Here is a 27,193-nt window from a genome sequence, read left to right as displayed (position 1 = left end):
ACCAGGGTATAAAGTTATAACCACCCTAACACCAGGGGGAAAGAATGAGTCATTTACAGCGTGAAGCGTTTTCCTCATGTGTGTGGGAACAGAGCACAGTGAAGTGTGGAGCAAAGAGACAAGAGAGTCGTTTATGGTTAAAAAAGGAAAAACCAAGTAAGGCCACCTCTCCTTCAAAAGAACCTCTTTTCAGAAATGCACCAAATCCGCGTGGAAGCTGATGAGCAGGCAGCCTGGGGGAGAGTGAGCGGAGGGCTGGCGGCTCCTTCCACAGCCGAGGCTCTGAGGCGCGGGCGGACTGGGGACAGGGATCCCGGCAAGTTCCCTTGGGGCCTGAGCCTCCCCAGTGAAAAAGCTGAGAACGACGGGCAAGAAAGCTGCAGCTCTTGGGCGGTACTGCTGGGACCACCCCACAGGCAGGCAGCAGGTTCTCCCAACAGCCAACTGGCCTGGAAACAAGTGCATCAGACAGAAAGCGCTTCCCCGGGAAGCTGCCCAAGGTTTGGCTGCAGGAGCTCCTCCCTTCCCGCTGGGCTCCAGGCGGGTCTGTGCACCTCCTTCTCTACCAGGTCCAAGGTGACGGCTCACCTGATGCCGGGTACCAGGGACCCTCCCCACTCACAGACGGAAAGTGGGGCTCAGGGAGTAAGAGGCAGAGCAGAGACTGCAACCCTGACAACCCCACAGCCTCCGTCCCACACCGTGTGACAACTCTCAGTGTACGTGTATCCCCCTTGTCAGACTCCATCGACAGCCCACAGGGCAAGGGGTGGGTCCCCAGGGCCAGGCCCAGTGAAGGGGCTCAGAGACCACCTGTAAACAGACAGAGACACCAGCTGGCCAATCCCCACAGTACAGAAGCCAGGGCTGCCTCCTTCCCAACCCTGGGAAACACTAAGCCTTTCTCCTTGGAAAAGAAAATAGATAAATACCTGATGGCAGATTGTCTTCCTGCGACGTCCTTCTAAAATACCAAAAAAAAAAAAAAAAGTAGAGTTAATTGTACGTCCTTCTAAAATACGGAAAAAGAAAAAAAAAGTAGAGTTAATTGTACTGTGTAATGAACTTGACACGTTACCTCTGTGCTGGTTCACATGAACTGATGCCCCAGATTTTAAGCCACTTGGTCAACTACTTTTTTTTTCAGGGCTGCACCTGCGGCACATAGAAGTTCCCAGGCCAGGGGTCGAATCGAAGCTGCAGCTGCCAGCGCACACCACAGCCACTGCAACGCCGGATCCAACATCTACAACCTATGCCACAGCTTGTGGCAACACCTGATCCTTAACCCATCGAGTGAGGCCAGGGTTGAACCCACATTCTCACAGACTCTATGTCGGGTTCTTAACCCACTGAGCCACAATGGGAACTCCTCGGTCAACTGCTTTTAAAACTGAGCATCAGAATTCCCTGGTGGCTCAGCAGGTAAAGGATCTGGTGTTGTCACCACTATGGCCCAGGTCTGATCTCTGGCCTTGCTCAGTGGGTTAAGGGTCTGGTGTTGCTGGGGCAGTGGTGTACACCGGACCTGCAGCTCCAATTCGACCCCCAGCCTGGAAACTTCCATATGCCACAGATGCAGCCCTAAAAAGCAAAAAGAAAAGAAAAGAGAAAGAACATAATGTGGTTCCCAGGCCTGGGGCAAGTAGGCAGGACCTTGACAAGCTTGAGGAGAGGCTTCTGCAGGGACATCCCTGGGCATCTGGACCAACAACAGTCTAGTTTCTTACCCACCCACACAGTGCTGACAGCCACTCTGTGCCAGGCGGGCGACAGGAGACATGATGCTCCCTGGGACTAGGTGCCCCTGGACAGTCCTGATCAACCAGTGGCAGCCCGGCCAGCAAAGCGATTTAACAGCCCAAGGTCTGAGGAAGAGGTGACTACTATCCAGTCCAGCAGCAAATCAGGCAAGCTCTGCCCCCAGAAGATTCCGGATCCATCTGTCTCTCTTCCAGTGTCCCCGAAATCCTGGACAACCACAGCTGGCCCCAGCTGGCTTCCATGGTCCCAAGCTCACCCCACTGCGACCTATCCCCCACCCAGCAGCAGACCAATTTTTTTTTTTTTCCCTAGCCAAGCCCGATGCACATGGGGGCATAGGCCAGGGACAGAACCCATGCTACAGCAGCAACCCGAGCCTCTGCAGGGACAATGCTGGATTCCCTGCACCACAAGGGAACTCCCAGACCAATCTTTTCACACACACGAAGCGAATCATAACACTGCTCATAAGTCTGCAGCAGCTTTCCGCCGCACTGAGAATAAAGCTAGCAGTCCACTCATGACCGGCAAGGCTGGCGCAGCAAGATCTGCCCTCGCGCCTCTCAGGTCTGGTCTCTCAGCATCCTTCCCACTGGTCATCCCTCTCCAGCTCCTCACACCCGCCCAGTGGCATCTGGCCTTAAGGCTCTGCTCTGCCCCCACGTCTAGCCCTTTCTCAAAGGTCAGCTCCTCAGACTGGCCTTCCCAGTCTCAATCTCAATCCTCTTCGTTTACCCAGTTGTCACCACTTCTCCGTGGCGCACGAGTTTTACACGGCGACTCAAAGCGTGGTCCGTGAACCTGCAGCATCAGCATCACGACCTGGGGCTTGCTGGAAATACAGATTCTCTGGGAGTTCGCATTGTGCCTCAGTGGTCACGAACCCGACTAGTACCCATGAGGAGGGAGGCTCAATCCCTGGCCTTGCTCAGTGGGTTAAGGATCCAGCATTGCTGTGAGCTGTGGTGTTGGTCACAGACACGGCTTGGAGCCTGCCTTGCTGTGGCTGTGGTGTAGGCCAGCAGCTGGAGCTCTGATTCAATTCCTAGCCTAAGAACCTCCATATGTCACATGTGTGGCCCTAAAAAGCAAAAAAAAAAAAAAAAGAGAGAGAGAGAGAGAGAGAGAGAGAAAGAAATACAAATTCTCGGAGTTCCTGTCATGGCGCAGTGGTTAACGAATCCGACTAGGAACCATGAGGTTGCGGGTTCGGTCCCTGCCCTTGCTCAGTGGGTTAACGATCCGGCGTTGCCGTGAGCTGTGGTGTAGGTTGCAGACGCAGCTCGGATCCCACGTTGCTGTGGCTCTGGCGTAGGCCGGTGGCTACAGCTCCAATTCGACCCCTAGCCTGGGAACCTCCATATGCCGTGGGAGCGGCCCAAGAAATAGCAACAACAACAACAACAACAACAAAAAGAAATACAAATTCTCCAGCTCCCCCGCCATGCGTTCACAATAATGTACACACTCAGACTCTTGGGGACAGGGGCCCAGGGGCTTGTATCTCAACAAGCTCTCGGGTGATTCTTACCCACACTCAGATTTGAAAAGGACTGGTCTAGTTCCTGTACTTGGTTCCTCGGTGACAATCTGTCTTCGACACAGATATGTCACAACATGAGAGCAGGAATGCGGTTCGGCCTTATCTCCTGCTGAAAGGCCAGCACCCAGAACAGTGTCTAGTAATAGCAGGCACTCAATCAACATTTGATGGATTAACAAAAATCAAGGCGTGAAGGATCTAGCCTTGTCACTGCTGTGGCTCTGGTCACTGCTGTGGCATGGGTTTGATCCCTGGCCCGGAAACTTCCACATGTCGCGGGTGGACAAAAATAAATAAATAAAGACATGAATTGCCTCCGCGCACCATCACGAAGTGCTGTTCCTTAGTGCCAAGCAGTAAAGTAGGCACAGCCCAGCCCGACAGGGCAGAGACACGGGGAATAACTGCCATAAACACTTCCACAGCTTTGCTCAGGCAAGAAGCAGGAGACCAGGAGTTGAGCTGGTTCCCGCTGAGAGAGGGAACATCTCGGGGAATCCCTGGGCCTCCAACCCTGGGAGGACAGTACTTTGCCAGGAGGCTTTTCACCTCCTAGAGTTCCGACTATTCCCACAAAAAAGCCCCCACAACCTCTCAGGGCAGCGAGCAGGCGGAAGAACGTACACTCACGGCAGTCGCTTCACTCTTCTGGGTCCAGTCATCGGAAAACAGCAACCTCTCTGCCCCATCTCTACTACCCCAGATATTGATCACAATCAGTTTCAACAAAATCTATTTTAAAAAAAGATCCTACGGAGTTCCCGTCGTGGCTCAGTGGTTAACGAATCCGACTAGGAACCATGAGGTTGTGGGTTCGATCCCTGGTCTTGCTCAGTGGGTTAAGGATCCGGCGTTACCATGAGCTGTGGTGTAGGCTGCAGACGCAGCTCGGATCCCACGTTGCTCTGGCTCTGGCGTAAGCTGGTGACTACAGCTCCAATTCGACCCCTAGCCTGGGAACCTCCATATGCCGCAGGAGCGGCCCAAGAAATCGTAAAAAGACAAAAATAAAAATTAAAAAAAATAAAATTAAAATTAGGAAAGATCCTAGGACATCTGCCTTCTTTTCCAGCTAGTCTTTTTTGAAAGGGAAAAGGAGCCATCTTTAAATAACAGTATAAACGACGACTTTACATCACCCAGTGCATTTGGTCACAACTGTACTGCTTCTGCCCATCTCCTCACCCCCTCAGGGTGACAGTGCCATGCTCCACCTTAACTAATAACCAGTGCCTGTAATTCCCTGAGCACAGGACAGGGCCAATCTTTTTGTACTGCCACAACCCTGCACCCAAACATGCTCATTAAATGTTTCCTGAACAAAGGACCGCTTTGCAAACCACAAAGGGTTTACAACAACAAGATACTTTTATTTCAAGAATGAATTCCTTGTACTGCCCCAATCACTCTAGGGTGACTACCGCGACCGTCACCCCCCGCTAATGATGGGGAAACAGGGAGGAGAAATGCCTAGGTCCAGTTCTCCAGAGAGAGACAAGCAGGGCAGGGAACACTTGTCGCCTGTCTCCTGCCCAGAACTCAACCCACAGGTACACCGCGCTCTGCAAGATGCCAACAGAAACAATACAGATTGCAAATGAATGAAAAAAAACCCAGCAACGATTAAATTCCGAGATAACGAATAAGAAGAATGCAATTACAAGGATCAGGAGGAACAAGTCACAGGAACTCGGAGGAGGAAGAGAGACACAGTAGTCAGCGCAGGCTGCTGGAGGGACGCGGGTCCAGCATCCAAACCCAACCGCAGCGGCCCCGTAGACCAGCGGCCACAATCGCTCGCGCATGCGCACTCGCCCCCCCGCCACACCCTGGGTCCCGGGAGCCGATGGCCTCGGCGGCTGTGTCTTACCTGTGGGCGTCCAGCCCGGAGGGGCGCCCAGGAGCGCGGAGCACGGCGGCCCCGCGCCGCACCCCGGCCCCGCCTCCAGCTCCACTCCGGCTCCTGCGGGAGGACGCGGCCCGCTATCAAGCGAACCCACCCTCCGCGCTCTACTTCCGGGGCGGCGCCCCGGCAACCAAAGACGCGGCCTTACCGGCGCCAAGACTGCTTCCGGGGTCAGATTTTCCGCACTCGTTTCTAAGCCCCTGGCCTGGCGTCCCGCTAGGCGCCGGGGGCTGGGATCGTGCGAGGAGTCTGCGGTCCACCCCCGGCGTCTCCACAAACGTCAGAGCCCAGAAATGAAGTTGAGAGGGGTCGGGGCGCAGTCTCGACCCTGATAGTGCAAGGTAGAGGGGTGTGATGGCTGGGCCCTGGGTCCAGTCCGCTCATCTCTTCTGCTCAGCTTCAACATCTGTTAAACTGGGATGGTTGGCAGCACCTGCCTCGAAGGAATTTTTGTAAGGATAACCTAACAGGTTGCGCTCAGCAAGTAGTAATCAATAAATGGCCTACTCAAAGGTCACCTCATTTGTGAAGTGTGAGTGTGGGACAGGTGCAGTTCCTCAAAGTAGGATTTTTTAACTCCTTCTGTTAGGAAGAGGCAGCCTGGCCCATGAGAATTTTAAAACTGAAGCCAGACCTGGTTTGAATCCTCACCCCAAAATCCACTAGCTGGTCATGTCACTTCTTTGAGCCTCAGTTTCTGGTCTATAAATGGAGATAACAGCACCTATGCTGAAGGGTTGTTGGGAAGATTATGAAAGTGATTTTTTGAAAGGCACTTTGGTAGAGGATATATTAGTTGCTAAATTCCTGTTGAATTAATACACAACAGAAGGGCATGTACCCCAGACATCTGTCAGTCATGAAGGTGCACTGGGAGACAGTGTGAAAGGAGAGAAACAGAATTTACCTCCCTGCTCAGTTACAGTCTAGCTGTTGAGCATAGGAAAATCGCAGCCTCTTGTTTTAAAATTTTTATTTATTTTTTTATTTTGGCTGCAGCACGCAGTAACTTCATGTGGGATTTCAGTCCCCACACCAGAGATTGAACCCAGGCCACAGCAGTGTAAGTGCCAACCAACTCCTAACCACTAGACCACCAGGGAACTCCTCCAGCCTTTTTTTTTTTTTTTTGTCTTTTTAGGGCCACACCCTGCAGCATATGGACCTTCCCAGGCTAGGGGGTTAAATCAGAGCTGCAGCTGCTGGCCTACGTGACAGCCACAGCAGTGCCAAATCCAAGCCACATCTGTGACTACACCACAGTTCACAGCAACGCCGGATCCTTAACCCACTGATTGAGGCCAGGGATAAACCTGTATCCTCATGGATACTAGACCAATTAGTTCTGAGTCACAACGGGAACTCCCTGTCAGGGTTGTTTTGGGGTTTTTTCCCAGCCTCTCAATGACAGTTTCTTCATGGATAAACGGGAATAATTAGGAGTTCCCATCATGGCTCATTGGTTAACGAATCCGACTAAGAACCATAAGGTTGCAGGTTCGATCCCTGGCCTTGCTCAGTGGGTTAAGGATCCGCCATTGCTGTGAGTTGTGGTGTAGGTCGCAGATGCAGCTCGGATCCCGCGTTGCTGTGGCTCTGGCATAAGCCGACAGCTACAGCTCCGATTGGACCCCTAGCCGGTGAACCTCCATATGCTGTGGAAGCGGCCCCAAAAAAATGGCAAAAAGACAAAAAAAAAAAAAAAAAAAAAAGGGAATAATTATCTCCATCTCTCAAGATGGAAAAGAGTTTAAATTCCTAGGTGAATAGCGCCCAGGAAGGTGTTTAATATGTTTTACCATGTCCTTCTGCCCTGTGCAGAGTATATGCCATTCCAAAGAGCATCACCAGCAGCCAAAACACTGGAAGGCTTGGGTACAGACAGTGGGAGGAGACCAACATCACGAGAGCAGATAGTAGGAAGAGTTCTGGCCAATGCGAAGAATTAACTGGGAGCTAGGTAGCCCCAGGAGAACGGCAGGAAACTAAGAATCTCCATGCTGATCTAATCATGTAAATCTAGTTATAAAGTCTTCAAGGCTTTCCATTGCCAGCAAGATAACATCCAGGAGTTCCCCATCATGACTCAGCATTAAGGAGCCTGACTAGTATCCATGAGGATGCAGCTTCGATCCCCGGCCTCGCTCAATGGATTAAGGATCCCACGTTGCCATGAGCTGGAGTGTAGGTCAAAGACATTGCTCAGATCCTGTTTTGCTATGGCTGTGGTGTAGGCTGGCAGCTGTAGCTCCGATTCGATCCCTAGCCTGGGAACTTCCACATGCTGGAGGCATGGCCAAAATAATAATAATAGTAGGAAAAAAAAAAAAAAAAAAAACAGCACCTGGAGTTTCCCATTGTAGCTTAGCATGTTAAGAACCCGACTGGTATCTATGAGGATTCAGGTTTGATCCCTGGCCTTGTTCAGCAGGTTAAGGATCTGGCATTGCCACAAGCTGTGGTGTAGGTCACAGATGCGGCTCAGATCCAGTGTTGCTGTGGCTGTGGTGCAGGCCGGCAGCTGAAGCTCCAATTCAATGCCCACGTGGGAAATTCCGTAAGTCTCAGATGCAGCCCTAAAAAGAAAAGAAAACAAACAAACAACAAAAAAACTCCCCCCCCCCAAAAAAAATGGAGTTCCCACTGTGACCCACTGTGTTAATGACCCTGCTTATCTCTGTGGAGGCAAGGGTTTGGTCCCTGGCACAGCGCAATGTGTTGAGGTTCCAATGTGGCCGCAGCTGTGCGGCTGGAAAAAGAAAAAAAAAAGTCTGAGGGAATTCCCTGTTAGCCTAATGATTAAGGATTTAGCATCGCTGCTATGATGTGGGTTTGATATTGACCCCTGGCCTAAGAACTTCTGCATGCCTTGGGTACAGCAAGAACGGAAAGAAAGGAAGGAGGGGAGGAAGGAAGGAAGGAAATGGAAAAATACAATAGAATTTTTGCACCCATGCTGTTGATTGCTAAAAGTAATAGTCTAGTCATGACGCCGAATAAATGTGTCTTTAAAAAAAAATACAATAGAATATTAACCATCCAGGAATCTAAATCCTGAAAGCATCCAAATAAAGGAATTTCTACAAAAGATTTTGTTTTAGGATTATCTTCTTTAAATCATGTCTTTGTGGTCACTGTGGGTCCACTTGCCATAGTGTGTCCGTGTTCTTAGCTCCATCAGGCAGGCAAGAGGGCTTGCTCTTATGGGGCAGTCCCATCTTCCCCACGGGGCCAGACTGACTCCGGCACAATAGGACACATCACCCGGTGATATCACAGCACAAGTTATGGTAGATTCCAGCCCTTGTGTTTGGCAGGATAAGCATTGTATAAAGTACTGAACCACAATTTTGCAAGAATATGTTGGTTGTTAAACTCTTTTCAGAGACATGACTCTCTTTTGGTGTTATCTAAACTACAGAAATACTTTTCTTTCTTTCTTTCTTTTTTTTTTTTTTAAGGGCCACACCTGCAACATATGGAAGTTCCCAGGGTAAGTGTTGAATTAGAGCTGTCTGTAGCTGCCGGCCCGCACCACAGCCATAGCAATGCCAGATCTGAGCCACAACTGTGACCCACAATGCAGCTCACAGCAATGCCAGATCCTTAACCCACTGAGCGAGGCCAGGGATCAAACCTGCAACCTCATGATACTAGTTGAGCTCATTACCACTGAGCCACAATGGGAACTCCCCAGAAATAGTCTTAATCTAGTTTCGAGATTTGGTTTGCTGCGTAAGTGATCATCTGTTAGAAAATCTGTGACATAATTGGAAGACTAAGAAATACTCCCAATAGATAAAACAGTGAGGAATTTCTGGAAGATGAGATAAGTACAGATGGATGGGGCAACCCCTATGAAAGCGAGGACAAATACTCCCCACCGAGCAAAAGAAAGACGTTCCCCCCAAATTAGTTTTCTGAACAAAACTTTGGAAATCCCCAGAGATAAGAAGCAGTGACAAAGACAGTCAGAATATTAAGGTCATTGCTCATCCATCTCCTTAGAGACCAGACTATCCTGACATTTAGGATAAAGCCCTGTGCCTTAGTCCGGTTGGGTTACTATAGCAAAAGCACCAGAGACGGGGTGCCATCTAAACAATGTATTTCTTGCGGTTCTGGCACCAGCAGATTCCATGCTGGCAAGGGCCAGCTGCCGGATTCATCACCATCTTGCTTGAGTTCCCACATGGCAGAAGGGGTGAGGGAGCCCCTGGGGTCTCCTACAGGCACTAATCCCATTCATGAGAGCTCCACTCTCAGGACCTAATTGCCTCCCAAAGGCCCCACCCGCCAATACCACCGCTTTGGGGATTGAGATTTCAGCACAAGAGTGGGGATGGGGCGGGGGATGGAAAATATAAACTTTGTACCGTTGTACCTTGAGAATCGTTCACAGAGTTCAGACACTTGACAAAAACATCAAAGACCAACAACGTTCACAAAAGGCGCAACACTGAGCAAAAGGAGAACTGAAAGCCAAGGAAACAGGTAACAGTTAATACACTAGGTCAGGAGTCAGCAAACCACAGGCCAAATCCAGCCCACTACCTGCTCCAGAAAGAATGGTTTGGTTTTTGTTTGTTTGTTTGTCTTTTTAAGGCTGAACCTGTGGCATATAGAGGTTCCCAGGCTAGGGGTCAAATTGGAGCTGTAGCCACCAACCTACACCACCAGCCACAACAACACCATATCTGAGCTTTGTCTGCAACCTACACCTCAGCTCACAGCAATGCTGGATACTTAACCCACTGAGTGTGGCCAGGGATCAAACCTGCATCCTCATAGATCTTAGATTTGTTTCCACTGAGCCATGACAGGAACTCTGAAAGAATGGTTTTTACTAGTGACCACGTGCAACTGATTTTATGGTAGGGAAAAAACTTTGGACCCCAATTAATTGAAACGTATCTCCCTTCCTCCCCACTCAAAGAAATCCATTCTTTTCACTAGTAGATCTGTATTACCAAAAAATATATACTCAATCATTTTTAAAAATTTTATTTTCATTTTATTTCATCATTTAAAAAGTTGTGTAAGTGTGTGAAACTTGTGCGTTACAGAGCCTGGATTTGAACCTAGGAAACCTGACCGTTCACACTACTGCCTCCCTAAAAAATCAAGAGCTGCCTTCTGGCAAGACCGGTGGACTTGCTAGGCGATGCTTTGAGCTCTGCTTGCAAGGATTCCTGAAACCTCCCCACAATCCTCTCCCCCTCCCCTGTACCTCTTTGCTCCAGGAGTAGTTACGTATAGCGCCATCTAGTGGAGCCAGTGCTAATCTGGAGCCCGACTGGCCAAGTTCCCATGCTGCCATCATTCCCTCCTTGGCTCTGCGCCTCAATCTTCTGGGGCTTTTGGGGGCGCACCCACAGCATGTGGCAGTTCCTGGATCCCTAGGCCAGGGATCGAACCTACACCACAGCAGTGACAACTGCCAGATCCTTAACCACTCAGCCTCCAAGGAACTCTGCTGGCTTCGGTCTCTTAGTAGGCAGTCAATAGACATTGTTTCCCAGAAGAGACCTCCTGCAATGGCTGCTATCTCTGGCTGGTTCCTTGGGGCCGGGTTCGGCCAAGGGAGGCTTGAAATACCAACTCAGGCATGGTCCCCACCTTTTTTTTTTTTTTTTTTTTTTTTTGGGCTGCACCTGTGGCATATGGAGGTTCCCAGGCTAGGGGTCCAATCTGAGCTACAGCTGCTGGCCTATGCCACAGCCACAGAAACGCGGAATCCAAGCTGCATCTGTGACCTACACCACAGCCCATAGCAATGCTGGATCCTTAATCCACTGAGCAAGGCCAGGGATCGAACCCACAACCTCAGGGTTCCTAGTCAGATTCGTTTCCACTGTGCCACGACGGGACTCCCAGGTGTCTTTTTTGCTAAGAACCACCAGCCTCACATTGGCTGAGGGCCAGAACCAGCTACATAATTTGTGGGGCTCATTTCAAAATGAAAATGGGGGTATCCTTGTTCAAAAATTATTAGGAGGGAGTTCCCATCATGGCTCAGTGGAAACAAATCCAACTAGTATCCATGAGGTTGCAGGTTCGATCCCTTACCTCGTTCAGTGGGTTAAGGATCCGGCGTTGCCGTGAGCAGTGGTGTAGGCTGGAGGCTATAGCTCCGATTCAGCCCCTAGCCTGGGAACTTCCATATGCCACGGGTGCAGCCCTAAAAAGAAAAAAAAAAATTATTAGGAATTTCAACAAGGCTATAGCAGCATTAATGAAGTGAGGGGCCAGTCCGAGCCTGGGGGGCCCGACATGGCTGCCCAGATTGCAGGCCCATGAAGCCCACCTTGCTGTGAGCTAGATGCCACCCTAAAATCTTAGCGGGATCTCCCCTCATTACACCTTCTCAAGAACCCAGCCTGGTGAGTGGTGGTATCTCACATTTTTTTTTTTTTTTTTTTTGTCTTTTGTCTTTTTGTTGTTGTTGTTGCTATTTCTTGGGCCGCTCCCGCAGCATATGGAGGTTCCCAGGCTAGGGGTTGAATCAGAGCTGTAGCCACCGGCCTACGCCAGAGCCACAGCAACACGTGATCCGAGCTGCGTCTGCAACCTACACCACAGCTCACGGCAACGCCGGATCCTTAACCCACTGAGCAAGGGCAGGGACCGAACCGGCAACCTCACGGTTCCTAGTCGGATTCGTTAACCACTGAGCCACGACAGGAACTCCACATTTTTTTTTTAAATGTGGTGAGCTTCAAATAACATAAAATTTACTGTATTAACCATTTTTACATGTACGGTTCGGTAGTGTTAAGTATATTCACTTTGGGAGTTCCCTGGTGGCTCAGCAAGTTAAGGATCCGGCATTGTCACTGCTGTGGTTCAGATCACAGCTGTGATGCAGGTTCAGTCCCCGGCCTGGGAACTTCTACAAGCCGTGGGCACAGCCAAAAAAAAAAAACAGAAAGTATATTCACATTGTTGTATGACCGGTCTCCAGAACTTCATCATCTTGCAAAAACTGGAAAGTCCTCCCCTTAAACACTAGCTTCCCATCCCCCTTCCACAGCTCCTGACAATCAGCAATCTGCTTTCTATCTCTAGGAATCTGACCACTGAGGTGCCTCTCATAAGTGCAGATATTCAGAATTTATCTTTTTGTGACAGGTTTATTTCACTTAGCATCAGTCCAAGCTTCATCACTCTTGCATCATATATGTCAGGATGTTTTTCCTTTTTAAGGCTGAATAATATTCCATTGTCTGTATTTACCATTTTGTTTATTCATTCATCAATCAGTGAACATTTATTTGGGTTGTTCTCACCTTTTGGCTACTGTGAATAATGCCACCCTGAACACAGATAATCAAATATCCATTCAAGAACCAGCTTTCAATTGTTTGGTAGATTCCAGAAGAGGGATTGCTGGATCCTATGATAATTCTGTGTTTCATTTTTTTGTGGGATTGCCCTACTGTTTTCTACAGTGACTACACCTTTTTATTTTTATTTCTTTTTTTTTTTTTTTTTTTTTTGTCTTTTGTCTTTTTTTTGTTGTTGTTGTTGTTATTGTTGCTATTTCTTGGGCCGCTCCCGCGGCATATGGAGGTTCCCAGGCTAGGGGTTGAATCGGAGCTGTAGCCACCGGCCTACGCCAGAGCCACAGCAACGCAGGATCCGAGCCGCGTCTGCAACCTACACCACAGCTCACGGCAACGCCGGATCGTTAACCCACTGAGCAAGGCCAGGGATCGAACCCGCAACCTCATGGTTCCTAGTCGGATTCGTTAACCACTGTGCCACGACGGGAACTCCTATTTTTATTTCTTTTGATTTGAGGCATTTTATTATAAAAAGCTGGTAGTCATGTACATAAATGAATAAGAATCTAAAACGCGGAGTTCCCGTCGTGGCGCAGTGGTTAACGAATCCGACTAGGAACCATGAGGTTGCGGGTTCGATCCCTGGCCTTGCTCCGTGGGTTAAGGATCCGGCGTTGCCGTGAGCTGTGGTGTAGGTTGCAGACGCGCGGCTCAGATCCCACGTTGCTGTGGCTGTGGTGTAGGCCGGCGGCTAGAGCTCCGATTCAACCCTTAGCCTGGGAACCTCCATATGCTGTGGGAGCGGCCCCAGAGAAGGCAGAAAGACAAAAAAAAAAAAAAAAAAAAAGAAAAGAAAAGAAAAAAGAAAAAATTGGACTCGAAGGCGGTAAATAACTTACCCAAGGCCATGCAGCCCATTAATATTATTAATCCAGGTGTGACTGGCACTAAACACCCCGCCCAACTCACGCTGCCACCAAGGAGGCCTGCCATTGTCAAGGGGCCAGCCAGAACCATTTAAGGTTTTGTGTTTTTTTTGTCTTTTTTTGCTATTTCTTTGGGCCACTCCCACGGCATATCGAGGTTCCCAGGCTAGGGGTCAAATTGGAGCTGTAGCCCCTGGCCTACGCCAGAGCCACAGCAACGCGGGATCCGAGCCACGTCTGCAACCTACACCACAGCTCACGGCAACGCTGGATCCTTAACCCATTGAGCAAGGGAAGGGACCAAACCCGCAACCTCAAGGTTCCTGGTCGGATTCCTTAACCACTGCGCCACGACGGGAACTCCCCATTCAAGGATTTTAATGGAACCGCAACCTAGTTCCCCGAGGCCATGACAAACCTCCAGTGTTGCTACAGAGACAGCACCAGCCCACACCCTGCTCAGGCTCTGGCCAGCCGGCAGGGCGGGCACTGCAGGTACCCAGACCTATGCTGCTCCCGGAGGCTATCCCACCCTCAAAGCATCCGACAGCCTCAGGGCCACACTCAGCCCCTGACCTACCAGGGTCTCTGGCACCCTCACCCCAGGCCCTGGCTGCGTGGAGGCCCGAAGGCCAGGTTTAGTGGTGAGAGAACCAGGATGCAGAACCCTACCCCTACCTCTACCCCACCCCTACCCCCTAACCCCAACCCCAACCCCAACCCTAACCCTAAGGCCTGAGGAGGGGACTGGACATTGGAGCCCAGGTCCGGCTTTGTCACACCCATCTCTGGCCCAAGGTGGGGGGTGGGGAGGGGGTCTGCCTGGCCTGGGATCAAAGGAGTGGAGTCCCTGTGGGCTCAGAAATGGGGGAGAATAGAGATGGGGAAGGAATCAAAAGCTGGACCCCCTCAGGAAAAGCCCCTTTCCTGATTCTGTAGATCACAGCGCAGGAGGGCTGAGCTCTGTTTAGGGGGTCAGGACCAGCATTAGAAAGCCAAGAGTTGGGGGGTTCCTGTCGTGGCTCAGTGGTTAACGAATCTGACCAGTATCCATGAGGACGTGGGTTCGATCCCTGGCATCGCTCAGTGGGTTAAAGATCTGGCGTTGCCGTCAGCAGTGGTGCAGGTCACAGACGAGGCTCGGATCCCATGTTGCTGTGGCTGTGATGTAGGCTGGCAGCTACAGCTCCGATTAGACCCCTAGGCTGGGAATCTCCATATGCCACGGGGTCCGGCCCTAAAAAGACAAAAAAATTTTTAAAAATTAAAAAATTTTTAAAAAGCAAACAGTTGGAGTCCCCTGGTGGCTCCACAGGCTAAGGACCCGTCATTGGATCCACTGAGGTGGCTCAGGTTGATACCTGTGCCGGTAACTTCCGCATGCTGAGGGTGCGGCCACACAAAACAAAACAAGATGAGCACAAAGATACATAACTATAATACGTGCTAAGTGAGGACGACAGGTGCCCACAGGCCCTGTGGGGACAGGGATTTCCGACTCCCCAACCTGTTCCTGGCCCCCCTCATTTCTCGCCTTTGTCCCTAAGTTTCTCCCGTCACCTCTTCTTTCCCTCCTCCTCTTCTTCCCAACCTGGGGTGAGTCTTCTCCATCCAGGCCCCTCGCGGGCCCATCCTTCCCCACCTCCTCCACACGCTCCCCACTTGCTGACCTGGGCAGAGACCGCAACCCCCCAACACCTTTGCTTCCACCTCGGCCAGTGTCCCAGGCCTGGCAGCGGGGTCCCGAGCCTGAAGGCCCTGGGGTCCTGGCCAAGAGCCTGGGCCCAGCCGGGGCTGGCTCCAGGGAGCTGAAAGAGGTAGGTGCCCCAGCGGGCACGTGGGGACACCTGGGTCCCATGGCCACTTCAACCCTGTCCCAGCCACACGCCTGGTGGCTTGGGGACCCAGCAGGGGATGGAAATACTCCCCCAGGGTCCTGAGGCTTCGAAGGTTTCAGAGGTGAGAGTGCCTGTCACCTCAGGGGCGTGGGTGTGCGCCCAGATGCTGGGGGACAGTCTGCAAAGTCGCCCACTCCCAGAGCCAGGGGCGGGGGCAGGTGGCTCCTCACAGTTGTTCCTCAAAGAACTGCGAGGCAGGGTGGGGGCCCTTCTGCGGCCCGGCTTTTGCACTCCCCTCCCCTCCTCCTCCCTTTCCGCACCCACGGGCCCACCCTTTGCCTGCATGCTGGGCCCCCATCACCATCCCCCCGCCGGGGGATCTCGGGGCTTCAGACCTTCCACCAGGTAGAGCTGAGTAGGTGTGCATTTAGTGGCAGGGGAGGGACAATGTCAAAAGGAGAGCCACCCCCCACAGACGATGGCTTTGAGCACTTACCCCTCAGTGCCTGTCCCTCCTCTTTAAAAATCGGCTTAATCATAGAAAATTCGGGGGGGTTGGGGTTAGGACCTGCAAACTATTACGCTTAGAATGGATAAGCAGTGAGGTCCTGCTGTGCAGCACAGGGAACTCTATCCAATCTCTTGGGGTCAAACACGATGAGGGGTGGTATGAGAAAAAGAATGTATATATGTGTGTGACTGGGTCACTATGCTGTGCAGCAGAACCTGGCACAACACTGTCAATCAACTATATATATATATATATATATATATATGGGTTTTTTTTTCTTTTCTTTTTAGGGCCACACCCTCCGCATATGGAAGTTCCCAGGCTAAGGACTGAATCAGAGCTAGAGCTGCCAGCCTACACCACAGCCACAGCCACGCCAGATCCAAGCCACGTCGGCAACCTACACCACAGCTCACGGCAATACCAGATCCTTAACCCACCAGATCCTTAACCCACCGAGTGAGGCCAGGGATCGAACCTGCATCCTCACAGAGACAGTGTTGGATCCGCGACCCCCTGAGCCACAGCAGGAACTCCAGGCCTGCAGTTCTTCTCCTGCAGGGCTGTTGTGAGGATGAAAGAGGATGGCGAAGGCGAGAGCCGCTCGTCTGCCAACCGATGTCCACCAAGGGTGCGGCGTGCGGGGCGCAGAGGGGTGAGAGCGCACGCGGCCTCCCCTTGCTGGCTTACAGACCAGGCCTTCCCAGGGGCTCCCCACCACCACGCCAGAGCTGACAGCGTGCCCAGCCCTCCAGGTTGAGTTCGGGCCGAGGCAGCTGCTAGGACTCCAGTTATTGTTTTGAGAAAAACTGCTATCCCGCTGATAACCTCGGCTGTCAGAAGGGATGTTATTTCTGGGTGAAAGGAGATTCCGCAGGCCTGGGGCTCCTTCCTGCCGGCACCCACGTGGGTCTCGGCCCCTCCTGCCGACCTGACTTGAGCGATAACCTGGGGCCTTGCGCCTGCTGCTGGCTGGGGACTTTGGTGCCATCACTGCAGGATGTCCAGAGCCTGCTGCCCGGGACGTCCACAATGCTTCAGGGGCAGACACCACCCGCTCCCTGACCTCCGATTCCTGGAATTGTCTGACCCACTGGAGGCCTGTTCTCTGTCCCCCTGACAGGTTGCATGCGATTAGGTTATTTTGGTCACACGGGCCATTTATTTTTTTGGCCCGAACGTGTGTCTATTAAATTGTCGTGGCTCTGAGCTGAGCAGGCCTGGCTGATTAAGCCTCGTAATCTGCTCTGAAACGTGCTGGTTCTGTTTTCAATTGTGCTATCCTGCTTGTCACCAGCGCAGCTGGCCTCTCCCGTTCCACCACGGACTCAGCCTGCCAAGTATGTACCCCTCAGCATCCAGGAATCTGGGCCTTGATTAAAATCCTCACTCTTGGCTGTTTTGAGTCCGCTTCATAGGACTTTGTTTTATTTAATTTTAAGTTGTACTATCAAGTTCTAATTGACATACCACAAAGTACACAAATCTTAGGCATCCAGCGCAATGCGTCTTTACGTATGTGTACCGGGGCCACCACGGTCCATATCACCCAGAATATTCCCTGATGCCCCTTTCCAGCCAGTAGCCATCCCGCCTCAAGAGGTGGCCCCTTGCCTCATCTCTATCACAGATTATTTTGCCTGTTCTTGAACCTCACATCAATGGAATCTTTCTTGCGTCTGGCTTCTTTCACTCGTCATAATGTCTATTTAAAAAGTTACTGTTTTATGACCAGAAGCATAATATATGTTTATGGCAAAAGTTATAAATAACCTACAAGAGAAAGACCACTTGATGGTACGCACATCCGTCACCCTCTCTTGACCTTCTCGTGTGTTCCTTACAGAACATCCAAGGCAAATGAAAAATTCTCTTCTACATAAATCAACTCGGAATATACTTATTCTATAACCATTTGTATCTCATTTAACAGCACACATAGGAGTTCCCGTCATGGTGCAGCAGAAACGAATCCGACTAGGAACCATAGGTCACGGGTTCGATCCCTGGACTCGCTCAGTGGGTTAAAGATCCTGCATTGCTGTGGCTGTGGCCTAGGCCGGTGGCTACAGCTCCGATTAGACCCCTAGCCTGGGAACCTCCATATCCTGCAGGTGTGGCCCTAAAATACAAAAAAAAAAAAAAAAAAAAAAAAAAAAAAAACCAACAGCACACATACAGATGTCTTCATGTGTTAGCACATGTGTATACCTCAGACTTCCAACATACCTAGAAGAGCACTGTTTATCCCCTGGGGACAAATATTTAGGTTGGTTTCCGTGTTTGATTGTTCTCACGTAGACGGCATGCTTCCCAAGTAAGAATGGAAAATGCCTGTCTGCTGCTGTCTCTCCTGTACTTAGTGGGTGCGTGGCAGACTGAACAGACAAGGAGCAGGGAACACTCCTGCACACACATCCGTGCCAACGAGTTTAATTAGGTTTGTGAGAAAATTCCTAAAACCAGGATTGTTGGCCCAAAAAGAATGCCTGAAGGGTCAAGCAGGAGTTTGGGATTAATACCTACACACTACTATACATAAAATAGAAGAGTTTCCTGGTGGCCTAGCAGCTAAGGATCTGACATTGTCATTGCTGAGGCTTGGGTTCGATTCCTGGCCCAGGAACTTCCACATGCTATGGGCATGGCCAAAAATAAAGTAAAATAAAATAAAATAAAATAAAATAGATAACCGAGGACCTACTGCATAGGACAGGGAACTATACTCAGTATTTTGCAATAACCTATAAGCAAAGAGAATCTGAAAAACATAAGCTGAATCACGATTCAGTACCCCTGAAACTAAGAAGATACTGTAAATCAACTATACTTCCATAAAATAAATAATAAAAAAAAAAAACGAAATGCACATTCCTTTTTGTTGTTGTTATTGTTGTTCTAAATTGCCAAATTACCTTCTGAATTTGGAAGGGTTCATTTATTCATATGTTTAGTCTAGCAATTTTCATTGAACACCCACTCCGTGCCAGGCACTGTCCCAGGTGCTGGGGACATAGCCATGGTGGCAGACGGTCTGTGTCCTCCTGGAGCCCACGGCCACGCCCCTGCACAGGGAGGAGTCAAGGCTGCTTCCGCAGGGCCCGCCCTCACTGTGCTACCGCGAGCAGGTGAAACGTTCCCCACTGGGTGAGAAGGGGCGGTGTCATCACTGTTTTCAATCCAGGTCTGTAATTTACCCCTGAAGAGGAAAACCACTTAATTCACGGTCCAGCCGTTTGTATTTTATTACTTTCTTCAACACGCATTTTTTTGAATGTCTGCTCTCTATCGGGCATTGTTCTAGACTCCGGAGATACAGCAGTGAAAAACAGGAAAAAAAGACAAAGATCCTGCCCTTGTGGAGCTTATTTGCCCATTGGTGGAGACAGACAGTAAACAAAATTAAGACGGAAACTGTAACGGGTGTGAGAGGTAAAAATTAAAAAAATTTAAAAATGCCAAACTCCAGGGAACCAAGGATGGCAGTGCTAAGTGGGTCTGTAGGAAGGCCTTGCTGGGAAGATGACATTCGAGCCAAGAATTAAGGGGATGAGAGGACAAACTTGCAGGCATCGAATGGAAGAGCAATCCAGGCAGAGGAAACAGCAGGTGCAAAGGCCCTGAGGTGGCCATGAATCTGGATTTGAGGAATAGCCGGGAGGCCAGTGTGGCTGGAATGGAATAAGTAAGGAGGAGAGCAGGTAGAAAATGAGGACAAAAAGGTGAAATTGGGCTGGATGAGGTAGAGCCTTGAGGACTTTGACTCCCCCACCCCCTTTTCTTATCTTTTTTGGCCACCCCCTGGCATATGGATGTCCTGGGCCAGGAATCAGATCTAAGCCACAGCTGCCACCCACGCCACAGCTACCGGCAATGCTGGATCCTTTAACACACTGTGCCGGGCCAGGGATCGAACCTTGTCCTGGCGCTGCAGAGATACTGCTGATTCCGTTGCACCACAGTGGGAACATCAGAACTTTGGGTTTTAATCTGCATAAGACAGAGCCTGGGAGGACTTGAGCAATGCAAGAACACAATCTGTGGAGTTCCCGTCATGCCTTAGTGGTTAACATATCCGACTAGAAACCATGAGGTTGTGGGTTCGGTCCCTGCCCTTGCTCAGTGGGTTAAGGATCCGGCATTGCCATGAGCTGTGGTGTAGGTCAAAGACGCGGCTCGGATCCCACGTTGCTGTGGCTCTGGCGTAGGCCGGGGGCTACAGCTCCGACTCGACCCCTAGCCTGGGAACCTCCATCTGCCGCGGGAGCAGCCCAAGAAATGGCAAAAAGACAAAAAAAAAAAAAAAAAAAAAGAACAGTCTGTTTCACCTGAACTCCATGACTCAGGCTGCCGTGTTCAGTGTAGACCATAAAGAGGCAGGCAGGAATTGAAGCAGGACAACCAGCAAGGGTATTATTGTAATAATCCAGGCAAGAGATGGCCTGGAAGCCCTCAAATGCTGGATGTGTTTTATGGACAATGCCAACAGAACTTGCTGGTGAATCAGATATGGATATCTTTGTTTTCTATCCCACATAACACATTGGGCAACATCTGGTGCCCAGGGAGTTCCCTTGTGGTGGAGTGGGTTATGGATCTGGTAGTCTCACTACAGCAGCTCCGGTGACTGCGGTGACACAGGTTCGATCTCCAGCTGGGGAACTTCCATGTGCTATGTATGTGGCTTCCCCCCAAAATTTAGTGGCTTAAAACAATAAAAAATATTTATTTATTATCTCTCACAGTTGAAGTGAGTCAAGAGTTCAGGAGCAGCTTAGCTGGGCTTGGGATTCATGAGGATGCAGTCGAGATCCTGGCTGGGGCTGTAGTTATATGAAGACTTGACTGGGGCTGGAGGACCGAATTCCGGGGGGGCTCACTCACCAGGTGCCGGCTGCCGGCAGGAGGCCTAAGTTCCTCCCCATGGGTCCGTCCACTGGCCTGTGGGAGCATCCTCAGGGCACGGCACTGCCTTCCCCCAGTGTGAGCCATCCAAGAGGGCAGGAGCCAGGCAGGAGCTATGCCCTTCAGCATTGGGCTTCAGAAATCCCATAGCATCGTTCCTGCCACCTTATATTCATTAGAATCGAGTCCCCAGCTCTGGCCCACGTTCAAGGAGTGCAGCATGAGAGAAAGAGCAGCTGAGGACCACGCCAAGGTCTTTGGCCTGAGCACCTGGAAGGGCAGAGCTGCCGTCAGCTGAGATGGGGAGACTGTGGGAGATGTAAGTTTAGGGGAGATGAGTTTAATTTGGCTGCACTGGCTCGAGTGCCTCTTTCTCACCGACTGGGGATAAAGGAGCTTCTCTGAGTCTATTGGGTGCCCGCTTCTGTTCTTCCTTTGGTTTCCCAGGGGCCTTAGCCATCTGTTTCCAGACCCCTTTGCCCCAGCTCTCAGTAGTGCTCTGCCCCTGGCCTGCACTGGGGCCTCCCTCCAGGGCCAGAGGCTCTTGGTCCTCCTGGCCCTGCATCGGGCACCCACACCAGCTCCTCACTCTCAGAGGCCCTGCTTGAGCAAAGCTGGCCTATGGCCAGGAGGGGCCCAGGAGTTCTGCTGCCTGAAGAGGTGGGCAGTGCTGCCAGCCTCGGGTTACAGCAAATGGAAGATTCTAAGGGGCCAAAGGGGGAGTTCCTGTTGTAGCTCAGAGGTAATGAGACCGACTACTATCCATGAGAACTCTGGTTTGATCCCTGGCCTTGCTCGGTGGGTTAAGGATCCAGCATGGCCATGAGCTGAGGTGTAGGTCACAGGCGGGGCTCGGATCCTGTGTCGCTGCGGCTGTGGTGTAGGCTGGCAGCTGCAGCTCTGATTCAATCCCTAGCTTGGGAACTTCCATATGCCATGGGTGTGGCCCTAAAGGAATAAAAAGAAAAGATTAAAAAAAGGGCAGGGGACCAAGGGGACAGAAATCACCTGTGTATTGGTGGCTATGAGGAGGGCACTGCCAAAGCCTTGGGAAGCTCTGAGGGAAGTGGCAGTTGGGGTCACCCACTCATTTGGGTTTCCAAGATGTCACTCAAGCAGCAAGAACCAGCCTTGACTTTCAAAAATAATCTTACTGGAGTTCCTGCTGTGGCACAACAGGACTGATGGTGTCTTTGCAACAGCAGGGACACGGGTTTGATCCCTGGCCTGGCTCAGTGGGTTAAGTATCTGACATTGCCACAGCTATGGGCGTAGGTCGCAACCCCATCTCTGATTTGATCTCTGATCTGAGAACTCCATATGCCTTGGGGTGGCCCAAAAAGGGAAGGAAAAAAAAATCTTTCAGTGACTTTTGCCCCCAAGGCCTCCCCAGGGCCTGGAGAAGCATCTGGCTCCATGCTGGCACCCAGGGACTCTACCCCACCTCCGACTTCCTCTCCCCGCAAGCTGGAAACCCACCAAATGCCAGGCTACTGCCCTTGGCCCTGACCCCAGTTACCCCTGAAGCCCCTGGAAGTCCTCAGAGAAGCCAAGGGCCCTCAGCTGTCACATAGCCTGGATTTCAGACCCTTTGGGCCGAGGGCCTCGTGGCTGCACAGGTCACACAGTCTCGCCTTGGCCTCTGTAGAGTCAGTCTAACGCCTGCCCCATAGAAAGTCCAGGCAGGGCTGGCCCGATCTGGGTCTCTGAACCCAGTGCCCAGGGGAAACTCCGCACAGCGCAAAGATTCAACTCCCCCATCTCGGGCCACGTAGGTTGTGGCTGTGGCTTGGATTTGATCCCTGGCCGGGGGACTCCACACGCCGCAGGGTGGCCAAAAATGCAAAGGAAAAGGTCTGTGTGTGTGCGAAATACAGTACGGTTCGCAGAGGCTCTGCAGCAGCTCTGCCCCCAGAGGGCCTCCGTGACTGAGGAGGACCCTGAGTCAGGGCGGGACCAGCAGAACGCAAAGTGGAGGAGGTGGCTTGCGGGGGTAGGGGCAGCCTGGGCAGGGCTACCAGCGGGAGGGAGGCTGGGGTGTCCCCATGCAGGAGCCCTGGGCGATCTCAGAGACTGGGGGCATCGTTCTCTTCTCCACATGGCTGCCAGATTCCAGTTTCCAAAATCAAGTCCCTCTCCTGCTCTGAGGCCCTCTGTGGCTCCCAGGTGCCCATGGGACAGTGGGGCCACACCCACCTTTCTGTTCCAGCCGAAATCCAGCCCCTTCTCCAGGGTGCTCTCAAATACCTCCTCCTCCAGGAAGGCTTCCCTGATTAATGTGCGTCCTCTCTAGGATCCCAGTTCTTGGTTTTCCCTCTCCTGAGACCTAGCACTTTCTGTCTGAGGGCCATCGTGTATCTGTCCTGGTCTTGTCTTGCTTGGAGCCAGGCATTTGCCATTGTCTCTGGCTCAGCTCTGGCTTGGGACAGACCAAACATATTTTTTCCTTTCTCTTTTGGAAAAAAAAGTGATGTCTTTCCTTTTTTTCTTTTCCTTCTTTCTTTCTTTCTTTCTTTCTTTCTTTTCTTTTTTTTTTTTTTTTTTTTGCTTTTTAGGGCCATATCCATGGCACATGGAGGTTCCCAGGCTAGGGGTCAAATTGGAGCTACAGCTGTCAGCCTACACCGCAGCCACAGCAACGTGGAATCTGAGTCTCGTCTGTGACCTACACCACAGCTCATGGCCACACCGGATCCTTAACCCACTGACCAAAGCCAGGGATCGAACCCAAAACCTCGTGGTTACTAGTCAGATTCATTTCCGCTGTGCCATGAGAGGTCGTGATGTCTTTCTTTTTTTTCCATTTTCGGCCATGCCCTTGGTATGTGGAAGTTTCCAGGGCAGGGATCAAACCCAAGCCACAGCAATGACCATGCCAGATCCTTAACCTACAAGGCCACCAGGGAACTCCAAAAAAGTATTTCTGATATTAACAGACATTAATACGCATCTGTATAGAAAATTGGGAAAATACAGAAAAACACAAGGCAAACCATTATGTCACCTCTCATCCTTACACCCAGAGATGGCCACAATTCCCATTTTGTAGTGGTGGATTTCCTTCCAGAGTTTTCTATGTGGACTTTATAAAGATGTGGGATTGAACTGAACACACTGAGTTGTAAAGTATGTTATTTCGTTTAGTAGATGATGCATCTCCAAGATACAGTTTCTTTTATGAACTGTCAAACTCTTCAGCAGTTCTTTTTTTTTTTTTTTTTTTTCCTTTTTTTAAGGACTGCAGATATGGCATATGGAAGTTCTAGGCTGGAGGTTGAATCCAAACTGCAGCTGTCGGCCTGCACCACAGCCACCGCAACGCGGGATCCGAGCCGCCTCTGCGACCTACACCACAGCTCATGGCAAACACAGGATCCTTAACCCACTGAGCGAGGCCAGGGATCAAACCCAGGTCCTCATGCATAATAGTTGGGTTTGTTACCACAGAGCCACGACAGGAACTCCTCACCAGTTCTTAAACTCTGTCTTCAAGAGCAGCCTACGGGTTTATCCATCACCAACGGTGCCCACTGCAGGCTCCCTCTGCTTTCATCCTCACAGCAGTCCGGGGAGGTGGGAAACTTCAGAGGGTGGGAGGGAGGCTCAGAGAGGCCCAAGCTCTTGCCGGAGGCCACACAGGTCACAGGTGTCAGAGTCAGGATTCTAACGCAGGGCTGTGCGACCTCAGAGTCCTGGCCCTCACCCACCAGGCTGCAGGTTCGCTCCCCAGAAAACACTTGTATCCCAACTGCCATCTTGCTTCATTTTAGGAGGTTCATGGCCTTCCTGAAGCCTCACTGCAGAGCCCCAAGTCACACAGGACAGAGAGACCTGGGTTCAAGCCCCAGCCCTTCAATCTCTTGGCTGTGTGGTCTTAGACCCATTAGGACCCCTCTCCCAGGCTCAGTTCCTTCATCTGTGCAGTGGAGAGACCTACCTTGCAGGGGCCCATGTGGACATGAAATCACCCAGGCCCCATGCCCAGCCCCCCGGGCTCTCAGTGGCCTCTCACCCTGGGAAGGTACCCCCACAGGGCATCTACCAGGCGGTCTCACAGGCAGCTCCAGTTTCTGGCAAGGAGCTCAGGCCCGGCTCAGCAGAGAACATCAGAGGCCTTTGATGGGTCCCTCCTGATATTACAAAGCCTCTCTCAAAGCCAGAGGATTTTTCAGATAAGGTGTCCCAGGCTGGGACAAAAGTCTGGGAGAGCAAGTGGAAAGACAGGGCCACTTAAAACCTGCCTTGGCCCCTGGCTCCCCCAGGGTGGGCCCTGGATGCTGAGGCCAGCACTTGGCAAACACGCTGGGCCAGCCCTCTCCCTGCGGCTCCCACTGCCCTCCCCACCCGGGGCCTAGAGGTAGGATTGTTTTCATCTCCCCAGAAGGTGGCCTCACTTCTCAAGTCTTTGCAGGAAGGTGTCCCTTGACACCAGGGCTCAAGGACCCACCCCTCCCCCACTCTCCACGCACTACCTGGCTTCCCTCTCCCTCCCTGAGGGGCTTGCTGCGTGCCAAGCTGCCCAGAGCTCGTTTCTCCTCCACTGTCCCCCCCACTCAGACGTGGGCCCCATATTAGTGTCACGAATGTGTCATCTCTAGATCCCCAGCCTGGCGTATGGTGGGTATCAATCAAAGTTTGTCAAATGACTGATCAAAGGCAGTCACAGGAAGGACAAAACTCAACCTTCAGTTGGCGCTGAGGGTCTGCTGGGCCATGGACCCCTAAACTGCAGAGAGACGAGGTCATGGCCTCTGCACTTGGGCTCGCCGGGGCTGGGAGGATCCGGAGGCCCTGGAGGCAGCTGCAGGAGGGAGGCCCCCATGGAAGGGGCTGTCCACGGGCTCACGGAGTTCTCTGAGAGCAGGAGGCCCGTGGAGGCCAGCGAATCCCCAAGGAGGGGAAGCTGAGGCCCAGGAGGCTTGGACAGGATGGCGAGGACACCGCAGAGGAAGTAGGGAGACCCAGGCTTAAATCCGCTGCCGCTGCTGCTTATGGGCTGGGTGGTCTCTGGCACGTGGCCTCCTTCTTGGGAGCCTCAGTTTCCTGATCTGTAAAATGGGGCTCCGAGGTCTCCCGTGCCTGTAGGCGGACCCTTTGTGGGTGCTCTGGTGCCTGAGACCTGGGAGACTTGTAAGAGATTATAGGCGATGATGCAAGTATTTAGCCCTGGGTGGAGAGGTCTGAACTGGTGAAGGCAGGTGCTATTGCTGTTATTGTCAAGACCTCCTACAGGCAAGATTTTTTATTTTTATTTTTAACTTTATTTTTACTTATTTATTTAGGCTAAGCCTGTGGCATGTAGAAGTTCCTGGGCCAGGGAGTTCCTGTTTTGGCGCGGCGGAAACAAACCCGACTAGTAACCATGAGGTTGTCGGTTTGATCCCTGGCCTCCCTTAGTGGGTTAAGGGTCTAGTGTTGCTGTGAGCTGTGGTGTAGTTCGCAGGCGCGGCTTGGATCTAGCATTGTGTAGCTGTGGTGTAGGCACTAATTAGCTGCAGCATCAATTAGACAATTAGATCCCTAGCCTGCGAACCTCCATATGTTGCAGGTGTGGCCCTAAAAAGCAAAAAAAAAAAAAAAAAGAATTTCCTGGGCCAGGAATCAAACCTGAGCCACAGCAGTGATAAACCTGATTCCTCGCGAGTTCCTGTTGTAGCTCAGGGGTTAACTAATCTGACTAGAAACCATGAGGTTTCGGGTTCGATCCATGCCCTTGCTCAGTGGGTTAAGGATCCGGCATTGCCGTGAGCTGTAGTGTAGGTCGCAGACGCAGCTCAGATCCTGTGTTGCTGTGGCTGTGGTGTAGGCCGGCAGCTACAGCTCCAACTCGACCCCTAGCCTGGGAACCTCGATATGCCATGGGAGCGGCCCAAGAAATGGCAAAAAGACAAAAAAAAAAAACAAAAGCTGATTCCTCAACCCACTGAGCCACCCAGGAACTCGTGCAGGCCCGATTCTTATTCACAAGGTTTTCACCTCCTCTGGTCCATTTGTTCTGCAGATGACCTTGGGGCCTTGTGAGGCAGACTTTTTTCACCCACCCCTTCCGTGGGCACTTCCAACCCCCATCTGTCTCCAAACTGTTCTCCTTCCATCCGTTGGGCTAGTTTACTGAATACCTACTATGTGCCTGGCACCAAGCCCCCTCTGGGAGCACTCCCACACACATCCCAGTTTTCTGGCCCAGGAGGCCACGTCATTGCTTCCCCTTTCTGAGCCTCAGTTCTCTCATCTGCAGAGAAGCCCCTGTTTTTTTGTTTTGTTTTTGCTGTTGTTTGTTGTTTTTTTCATTTTTGGCTGCCCAGATGGGACTCCTGCACCAGGGATCAGATTCAAGCGGCAGTTGCACTACGCTGCAGCAGCAACACTGGATCCTTTAACCCACTGTGCTGGCCTGGGGTTTGAACCTACATCCTGGCGCTGCAGAGACACCGCTGAGCCCATTGTATCACAGTGGGAACCCCGAGGCCCCTGTTTTGGACGGCTCCTCCCCCCACCTATAAAGCATGCTGTG

General features: G+C 51.4%; 1 protein-coding gene across 28 annotated transcripts in view; it reads right to left on the bottom strand.

Annotated features, from left to right (window-relative positions):
* The window catches only part of TTLL1 (TTL family tubulin polyglutamylase complex subunit L1), a 34,627-nt gene extending 29,332 nt beyond the window's left edge, over positions 1 to 5,295 (bottom strand). For 17 of the 28 annotated variants that reach the window (XR_014802938.1, XM_084955079.1, XM_084955085.1 and 14 more), the window contains exons 1-2: positions 5,178 to 5,295; positions 933 to 964 (exon numbers count right to left, since the gene is read on the bottom strand). The gene's annotated coding sequence lies outside the window, so the exon portion shown is untranslated. Of the gene's footprint in view, positions 1 to 932; positions 965 to 4,968; positions 5,103 to 5,177 lie in introns of those variants that run through there. The other 11 variants (XM_084955081.1, XM_084955080.1, XM_021091415.2 and 8 more) reach the window with 1 other exon arrangement.
* Between the last annotated feature and the right edge of the window lie 21,898 nt (positions 5,296 to 27,193).

The sequence above is a fragment of the Sus scrofa genome, chromosome 5 (assembly GCF_054392235.1).
Source record: "Sus scrofa isolate SSC_HxYL_T2T_F1_AM1 chromosome 5, Sscrofa_HxYL_maternal_Yorkshire_Landrace_v2.0, whole genome shotgun sequence".
NCBI classification, from domain to species: Eukaryota; Metazoa; Chordata; class Mammalia; order Artiodactyla; family Suidae; genus Sus; species Sus scrofa.
This window is presented reverse-complemented; position numbering and strand designations above follow the sequence as displayed.